Here is a 10,473-nt window from a genome sequence, read left to right on the forward strand (position 1 = left end):
ATATAGGTAATTTGTTTAAACTCACTGAGTTTCATTTTCCTCATGTATAAAAGGTTAATAAGAACAATTACTCAAAAAGTGTTTGTGAGGATTAAATGGGATCATCCATTTTGCCCACCCATTTTGTGGGCAAAATAAAGCCCACAGTATGACCCTGTTAGGCCAGGGACTGCCATAAGCACTTTCCTTATATTAATTTGAATTAACACCACAATTAATAGATGTTACATTTAATAAGTGTTAGCTATTATTAGCTATTTTTATTATGTTGAATGTATAAAATTACCAGTATTTCATCATTTTGACCTGCAAAAGCAACAATTTAGTGGGTTTGATCTGATATTTATGAACTTAAGACACATAAGCAATTTGGGCAAATCAGTCTGTTAAATCAGAAAATGGGAGAAGTGGGTAAATCATTTGTTTGTATGGTCAAATCTAAAATATTAACCCATTAGTAATATTCTCTGCATGTAATAAGCTGGGGGTTATATTATATTTGCATCCCTGGTCTCAGGACAGAGATAGGAAAGCCCATTTGGAAGGACTGAAATTGGGAGAAGGAGAAATTCCAATACTCCACACCAGCACATTTCTACACTTTTCTGATTCTCACCCACATCTAACTACCCACTGGTCCAGGTCTAGCCTAACTTTGTCTACCTGGGCAGAGTTGGTGGATGTCTATAGGAAGTGATTTCAGGAAAACTGCAAAAAGATAAGTATCTTAAAATAAAATGCCCCAAATCCAAACTGGCACTTATCATTATCTTGGGTTTAGAAACGATATTCCCCAAGAATTCCTGACAAATTTGCAAACAAGCTCCTGCTTAGCTCATTTAGTAGACACTAAGTAGAGTCTCAGCTTAACTAACAGACTGTTGATGGAATAGGGGAGAGGATACATATGTTGTGATGAGGCAAGTGATGGAAAAGGTTAAAATATACACAGTGGAACAAGAGGGCAGGAGGCTTGGATTAAAGACTCAAGAATTAAAGTGGGGACAAAAACTAAAAATAAATGATCCAAACGTACCTGGTTTAACACTGTCTCCCCATGCTCTTCCTAATCCTCTATACTCTGGATCAGTGATAACACCTTCCACACTTCCCGCCCTCCCACTATGCTCCTGTTCTTTGGCTGGTCTAAAATCACACTTTTCTCAAACCAAGATTACCTCAAACTGCCTTTTTCTGCCTAATATAAAGTGACTGCTTTCATCTGAGCATCTGCAAAATCAATTTTCCTTACCTTTCACTTCAGAATGCATTTTTAAATATAGCTCTAATAGCTGTTGTGCTTAACAACATCAGTGAATTGCACTCCCATTAAACTTTTTCAAATAACCATTGATATCTGTAAAGATTCTTAGTCCCACATTTAACAGAGTCCCTGAGCTGAATGTTCACTTTAAAAAAAATAAAAATAAGAAACAAGTATTCTCTGAGCTTTAAACAGTTTTTAAATGAACTAACTCCTTATCAGGAGTTTTGGGTTTGTTTGTTTGTTTTTTTTAATGAAATGAACACAAGCATTAACACGGGAACAGTTGGTCGCTAATCATTAGCTGGAGAAAACTATATTACATGGCTAATAGAAACACTAGGGAGGCATGGGGGAAATAAGAACTATGTGTCAGCAATAGCAATGTATCTGTAGGCAGCTCCAAGTTACCAACTAGGCTTGCGTTACTATAAACAAGACAGAAGCAAAAGAGTTACTATAGCATCATTTCAGCCACTTGAGAATGTACCATATGAGGCATCTTAGGCCTACGAAGGCCACTGAGGAGTAGCTTTGGCATTACCGAGGAACGCACTGGTAACTTAAACCCTATTGGCATGTTTATCAGAAAAGTGACCAATGATAGCAATAGCAATCCCATACATTTGTACAATACTGTATCCACTGACCTCCTTTAACATTGACAACAAACCTAAGAAATAGACATTATAAATGAGGTTCAGTGAGTTTGGTAAGGAACCTGCCTAAGGTCACACAGATAATAAATGATAGAGGCCAAATTTTATTCAACATTACTCAATGAATTTTTACTGACTTCCCTCCCTGTGCAACTCTCTGTGCCAAGCACTGGGGACATGAGAAAATAAAGTCCTAATACCTGTCTTCAGGGAATGCAAAGCCTGTTACAGACAATGGGTGAGTATTCATCCACTCGGCAACTTCCAACTATTGAGGGTCTTTTATGTCCCCAGTATCACTGGGGTGCTGAGAAATGAAAATGCACAAAATAGACAAGGTTCTGGCTACCCTGGAGTATACAATCTAGTAAGTCCAGACAAGTAATTTAAAATAAACAAGACAAAGTCTACATATTCTATGACTCCAACTATATGATATTCTGGAAAAGATAAAATTATAGAGACAGTTATAAAAAAACAGTGGTTGCCAAGAGTTTGGGGGAAAATGAGGAAGCAGGGGATGTAAAGAGGATTTTAGGGCAGAGAAACTATTCTGTATGATACTATACTGGTGGATATATGACACTACGTATATTTATCAACAAACATATTGCTGTACAATACAGTGAAGGCTAATGCAAACTAAAGACTTTAGTTAACCTATCAATATTGGCTGAACGGTAACAAATGTAGCACATTAATGCAAAATTACCAGTTGGGGAAACCGGGTGGTGGGAGAAGGGAGGGGATATATGAGCCTCTCAGTACTATCTCCTCAATTTTAGCAATTTCTTTAAGTTTATTTATTTATTCTGAGAGAGAGAGAGCACGCACTTGAGGGGCAGAGAGAGAGGGAGAGAGAGAATACCAAGCAGGCTCCACACCATCAGCACAGAACCTGATCGGGGGCTCAAACTCTTAAACTGTGAGATCATGACCTGAGCCAAAACCAAAACAACCAAATTCAATAAAACAAAGTGATACCACAGAGCCAGGAGGGTGCTATAATGGATCAAAGAAGGCCTCTCTGAGGAGATGACAGAGGCTTGAAAAGAAACAAGCCTAAAGATCATGGCAGTGATCTTGTTATGAGAACCCAGGGAACTTGCCTCTCATCCTGAAGATGCACTTGGATAGAAAGCCACCTCTTTTCATTTATATTTTACATTTATTCAGAGTGACTTTGGGGAAGCTACTGGAGAATACAGGGGAGGAAGAGAAGCTAAATCTTCCTCACTCCCTCCACACTCACAGAGCAAGCCACACCCTGGAGCAGCCTTGAAAAAGAAATAAATCAGGTGTGCTTGAGAAACAAACAGAAATCTTCAGAAGTGAGGGAGTCTGGTGTAAAATGAAGGAGGAACAGGCTATATCATGTAGGTCCCTGACTGGCACAATCAGAAGTCTGGATTTTATTTCACTGAAATGAAAAGTTACTGGAGGATTTTCAGCTAAAAGTGACATGATTTGTTTTACATTTTGAAAGAACTGTGGCCACTGTATGGAGAATGGATTGAAAGAAAGCAGGAGTAGAAGAAGACAGACCAGTTTGGAGGTGAGGGAGAAAAGCTTTGGGATATATTTAGGTTATAAAACTAAACAACATGCTCTTAATTAGATGAAATGAGAACAAGAGGGCAGGATGACTTCTACATTTTTTGATGGAAGAGCTGAGTCACTGATTCTGCTATATCTGGACTGGGAAGACAAAGAGAGGTACAGGTTTAGTGGCAACAGGGGTGAAATCAAGAATTCTGTTAAGGTTGGCAATGTGGGAAAAGAATTAAAAATATAGTTGTGATAACTGTCACTGAGATAAGGGCATATTCTAAATAATGTGAAAACACAGAAAAAGGAAAGACTAAATCTGTAAAAGGAGAGAAGGGAAGGAAAAGTTTCACAGAGAATGTGAAGTTTAGCTTGTATATTTAAAAACAATGAAGAGGGATGCCTGGGTGCTGAGCCAGTTGGGCCTCTGACACTTGATTTTGGCTCATGATCATGATCTAATCATCGTGATCTCATGGTTTATGAGACTGAGCCCCACTTTGGGCTTCTGTGCTGACCATGCAGAGCCTGCTAGAGATTCTCTCTCTCCCCCTTTCTCTGCTCCTCCTCCACTGTGCTCTCGCTCGCTCTCTCTCTCTCTCTCTCTCTCTCTCAAAATAAATAAAAATACATAAAAAATAAAAACAACAAAGAAATGGCCAGTAGGTGAGAATGACATTTGAGGCAGAAGGAACAGCACACATGCAAAGGCAGGAGATCAAAACAGTTTGCAGTAAGCCTCACCCATTGCTCAAAAGCTGTCTCTTGAGGTCAGCCTGAGGTTTGTAAGGCACAATAAAGTAATGAGAAAAGTATGAGGTGGTAAATACATGACTATGTTTGAGGAGGAGCTTGAGATTGAAAAGAGGAGAGTAGTATGTATAAGATTAAAAATCCTGAGTTCCAGAGGCGCCTAGGTAGCTCAGTCAGTTTAGCATCCAACTTCGGCTCAGGTCATGCTCTCATGGTTAGTGGGTTTGAGTCCCCCATCAGGCTCTGTCCTAACAGCTTGGAGCCTGAAGTCTGCTTCAGATTCTGTGTCTCCCTCTCTCTCTGCCCCTTCCCAACTTGTGTGCATGCTCTCTCTCTCTCAAAAATAAACATTTTAAAAAAGGAAAAAAATAAATAAAAATAAATAAAAACCCTGAGTTCCAGTCCCAACTCTGCCACTAAGCAGCTAGGCAAGCTGTTTCACTTCTCTGGGCTTATGTCTTCATCAGTAAAAGAAGACTATAAAACTAAGTTATTTCCAAGGCAATCTTTATGTCTGAAAACCTATAAAACTATGGTTAGTAGTCCTCTTATACCTATATTAAAACTACATAAAATGTTTATGTTTTTATTTATACAAACATACACACAAACATAAATAAATCCTCCATTCATTTAAAAAAGTATTTAAGATAGCCTAAAGAAATATATACTGCTGTATAATAAAGAATTTGTCTCATCTTGGGCCCTGGTTCCCAGGAAATAATCTCAAAATCCTTGTAATTTCCTGAGTTATGGGAGTGACTTTGTTATTCATGAGTCCCTTGTGTCATACCTGATTTATACTGATAACTCAGGATGGGGGTTAGTCACTGGAAAGTCCAAACATGGGATTAGAGAACTGGGCCTTTGAGCCAGCCCAACCTCCAGGGAAGAGGGGGGAACTAAAGATTAAGTTCAAACACATGGCCAATGATTCAATGATTCATGACCTATGTCATGAAACTCCAATAAAAACTCTGAACACCAGCTCTCAGATAAGCTTCCTAGTTTGGTGAACACATCAATATGTGATGTGTTTAACCAGGTGATGCCTCCTGCTTCTATCCCAGACCTCATCTTAATTGTCTTATTATTTGGTCCTCATTGCTAGCCTTTTCAATAAAACTATAATCATAAGTATAGTGCTTTCCTGAATTATGTAAGTCATTCTAGCAAATTATCAGACCCGAGACAGTCACAGGAATCCCCAAATTTACAGCCAGTTGGTCCGAAGTCTGAGAGTCTGGGTGGTCTGGGGACCCCCTGAAACTGTGGGTGGCATCAGAAGTGAGGGTAGTTACTTTGGGAATTGTGCCTTTAACTTGTGGAGTCTGTGGTTGGCATCAAATTGCATCATCGCATTGTAATAACAGAAATGAAATAAATATAGAGTTATAGCCAAGACAAATAAGGATACAAAAATAAAAGGATGAAGGTAATAAGATAACTACTCATATCCTGAGAATGAATTCCAAGGCCTCTTCATAAGGATTTCATACTCAGAATGGTGTGATAGTTAAGAACATAGATTTGAGCCAAAGTTAGAGGACTCAAATCCTACCTGCACCATTTATCATCTGGGTGACAACAGGCAAGTCTGTGAGCCTTTATTTCTTTATTTTAAAATGGAGATGAGAATAAAGCCTACTTCATGGAATTGTTGTAATTAAGGATGTCAATTCATAAAAGGTCTTTAAGGCAGTATCTGACACATAAGAACACTCAATACACATTATTAGTATAGGTCACTGTCAACACATCAAAGTACAATTCAATAAAAATGTTTATTTTTTAATAAGATACAGTCTAGATATGAACCTTTCTAGCAGTCTATCACAGCACTGTCCAATTAAACTTCAGCAATGATCATAATGCTCTGTAGCTAATGCTGTGCAATACAAAAGTCACTAGCCACATGTGGCTATTTAGTGCTTAAAGTATGGGCATTTTGACTGAAGAACTGAATTCTATTTTATTTTTTATTTGTTTAAATTTATTTTTCTTATTTTTTTAACATTTATTTATTTATTTTTTTAAAACGTTTATTTATTTTTGAGACAGAGAGAGACAGAGCATGAACGGGGAGGGGGGGTGCAGAGAGAGAGGGAGACATAGAATCGGAAGCAGGCTCCAGGCTCTGAGCCATCAGCCCAGAGCCCGATGCGGGGCTCGAACTCAGGGACCGCGAGATCATGACCTGAGCCGAAGTCAGACGCTTAACCGACTAAGCCACCCAGGCGCCCCATAACATTTATTTATTTTTGAGAGACAAAGAGAGGCAGAGCAAGAGCAGGGAAGGGGGAGAGAGTGAGGGAGACACAGAATACAAAGCAGGCTCCAGGCTCTGGGCTCTGGACTGTCAGCACAGAGCCCCATGTGGGGCTCAAACTCACAAACCATGAGACCATGACCTGAGCTGAAGTCGGATGCTCAACCCACCAAGCCACCTAGGCAGCCCTAATTTGTTTAAATTTAAATGGCCACATGAAACTAGTGGTGACTATAGATTGTACAGCAGAGAAGTCAAGGGTACATTGGACTGGCCACATGCCCTTCAGGTGCTCTTTCATGAATAATACTCCTCACAGCCAAACTTCTGGCAAGGACTGGGAAGCCAAGAGTTCAAATCCACTTAATTCTAAGTTACTAGGTAAAAGAAGAATCACGTGTTCAATGTGTATCAAAAAAAAAAAAAGAGTAGGTTTAATATTTTGCTATTAAAGTCAAGAAGGCAGCCCATCAAGCATGAGCCTGGAGAAGAGTCCACTGCCAAATGGAGATGGGCCAAGGTAATATCTGCAGATAAGAATTAGATTATCCTCATATAACAATTCAGAGTTCACTACAATTTATAATAAGAAGAGTCCCCAAAGTTTTACCTACTTTATCAGGTTGTGTTAAAAATTAAAATAGGAAAGGCATATGTTGCACAGCAAATGTTTAACCAATTTTAGCTTTTTAATCATCATCAGAATTATTCTATGCTATAAAATATGCCTATAATAACTGCAACATGAAGATTTATATGAGGTATTAGTAATTTCAAGAGTGCCCATATAATATTGAATTGCAAACAGTGTTATTTACTGATGAACCCTTCAAGATAAGCTGGTAGTAAGCAAATGAATTAGCCTTCTATACAGAGTTTTTAGATTTTGACCAATTAAATGCTGGAGGACATCTACCAAAATAGATGGCTTGGGTTTTGAAGTAAAGTAATTTAGAGTAAAGTAATTAGATCTGAGGACCACTGTCTGTAGATGCTACTATAAATTGAAGGAAATAAAACTGTATCATCAGCATTCAGGCAAAGGCTTATCTGTCTTTTCTCTATGGCAGGGAAGCATGGATTTGGCTCATCCAGGAATAATATCAAGTCATTAAGATACACATGAAGGAGGAGAATCTGAAACATATTGCAATTGTCACCCTTGAAATTATCTAATCTGTCAAGAAACTGTCTCTAATGACCTGGAATCTGGAGAGTGGTGTTACAAGTCTCATTTAAGTATCACTAGTCAGAAGTCTATATTTAGGGCAAAGCCAATTCCTACACATATGCCAAGGGCTGATGGAAGATCAATAATTTCAACATTTTCAAAGTTCCCAAGAAACATATTCACAAACTGATGAGGCTCTTATGATGCTGGTCAATAAGGCAAGAGCTTTGCCTAAAACCCAGATACTCCTCCTGACAAAGATACTGTCCTGAGAAATCAAGAGCTGCAATTTATCAAAAAGGAAATAGGCCTACATCTAAATGGAATAATTTTGAGGGAAAAGAATGCATTTTTTTTACGGACATCACCCTACATATAATTCCAAGCATTTGTTTACTCCTAGGTAACAGAAATAACAAATAGACAAGGATCTAAGCCCATCATAGAGAGCAGTGTTGAATATTCCAAAGGCAAATAGCCTTTACCCAGTGCTTTATTTAATGATAAGCTCTTACAGACAGCCTGACTTAGGTCTTCAATTTCAAGGCAGTTGATATGGGGAGTTTGGCTCAGTATCACTCTTCTATGAGCACCAAAAAATAAACTAAGAATGCTATGGTTTTCATCTCTGGTGACATAGCTACAAAAAAGAAATACTGGCAGCTTCAAAGTATGCTTACTGCCAGCTCTGAATTGAAGTAAGATTAAAGGGAAATAGTACAGTAGCAGAGGATGGCTGAGATTGGTCCCTTTGGGTTCTTCAAACTATATGTCATAATTTAAATAAATATCAGTTATATAACAGTAAAAAAAACACTATAAGATCAAATGGTATATCAATTAGGAATATTTTAGACTACAAGAAGAAAACATGACTGTGGTGGCTTTAATATTAGGAACTGATTTTTCCTCACATAAGGGGAAGTCAAGAGGAAGCAGTTGTTGGTTCTGGTGTAGTTAGCTCCAGAGCCTCTTATTTCCCTTGATAATTCCCTTACAGACCCAGGTTGGCTGCTGCAGTTCAGGTTACATTCCAACATAGGGAAAATAAAAAGAAGAGGTAGTACCTATTGAAGAGTCCAACTCTAGACTAAAATCCTATGTGTGATCATTCAAGTCTGACTACAGGCAATTTTGCGGCTTGGCTTGGCAGGCCTCACAGCTAGAAGCTGTCCTCCCCATACCAGCCTTGGTGCAGAGCCAATGCATTGTAATTTTCTGAAGAGAGTTATAGCCAAGGACTGAGCCCAATCTCCATCCCACCCCACCTGGGCTACCATGCTTCTACTTATCTGCACACATCTATATGGCCCAGGCATCTTTATTCAGAGGCCTTTAATAAGGCTCTTCTGAGGCACCTCCACCAAGACTTCATTACCAGGACCCTCACTTAAGCATTTTCTCCACTCTAATTCAGTACTTTTCTACTCGTTATCCTTTCCCCTCTCCCTCTACCAGACCCCCCAGATCCATTAAAAGTCATTAACCTTCTATTTCAGGCTCCACAGCAATGAAACGTTTCTCCCATTTGTGCTGCATCCACCTGACGCTTGCCTAGCACTGTTCCATGAGGAAAAATGGAACACTAGGGAACTGGTGACACTTTTTACCTCTTGCTTGCAATGTCACAATAAATATAGACTCGATTGCTACTTTTAGTTTGGCTTACTGTCCTCACTGACCTACCTCAACACCTGGCAGTTCAACATCTACATCAGGAAAACAAACTTTCCCAGAGACCATACAGCAGACTTCAACCTCTTATTGGCCTGCACTGAGATACACGTGGCTGTTCTTAGGTGAATATTAGGTGAATAGTATGTACAAAGAGAAAGGGGTTGGTCCACCAACCATCAGTGCCTGTTACAATTTGGAAATTAATTCTATGAGGAAAATACAGGCCGAGGAGCTGAGAAAAGAGACATGTGCTCTTAGAAGGAGATGGTTTCATAAAAGATTAAACTTTATGCTCTAAAAGATAAGATTTGTAGATGAGAGGGCATGACAGATGGAATAAATCTAAAAAGGAAAGGTTTTAAAGGAGGAAAATCTGGGACTTAAAAAAAAAGTGCTCCTGGGACAGAGAAAGGAACATCCTATTCTTCTGAAGAAGAAGAAATGGCGAAAGAATGTTTTGATTCAGTAAGTAGAACACAGTAACTTTCCAAAATGATGGGGGGGGGGGGGGCATTCCACTCTTATGGGAGAATCTTTAACAGGTCTAGTGCTGGCAAACAAACAAAGAAATGCCTATTAAAAATATGCTATTGTCTATCCAAACATGTCAGTAAACATTAATGCCAAAGAGGTCACCTTAATACACACAGGTTACATGCTTCAGAAAAATCGAGCAAAAGGAAGAAAGCACCATTCTGCAGCCATCTCTGCTTTTAAGTCCCACTGAGATACACAGGGTATCCATTCATGGATATGAGGCATATGGCCCTGAAAATATAAGCCTCTGATCTTACAATGGGCAGAGTAATCTTTAAATTAAAACATGACATCAAAAAGGCTCTGAATAACAATAATTTAAGTTGATGGTTTCTTTCTTTTTGTTTGTTTCAGGCTTTTTGTGTGCAAAGAGAGATGGGGTCACTGGTCAAATGGAAAACACATTCAATAATTGCACAGATAAGATCAAAGCAATATTTTCTCTATATTCCCTAAGAGGCATGTTTCTCCTGTTCCTTATTAATTGGCAGTGGCGGTCTAAACAAACATTGGAAATAAACCCAGCGATTCGGGTTCTTTCATGTCTCTTGCTATACCTCCCATGGAGTAACAGGAATTTGGACACTGAAAAGCT

Source organism: Felis catus, chromosome A2 (genome assembly GCF_018350175.1).
Source record: "Felis catus isolate Fca126 chromosome A2, F.catus_Fca126_mat1.0, whole genome shotgun sequence".
Lineage (NCBI taxonomy): Eukaryota > Metazoa > Chordata > Mammalia > Carnivora > Felidae > Felis > Felis catus.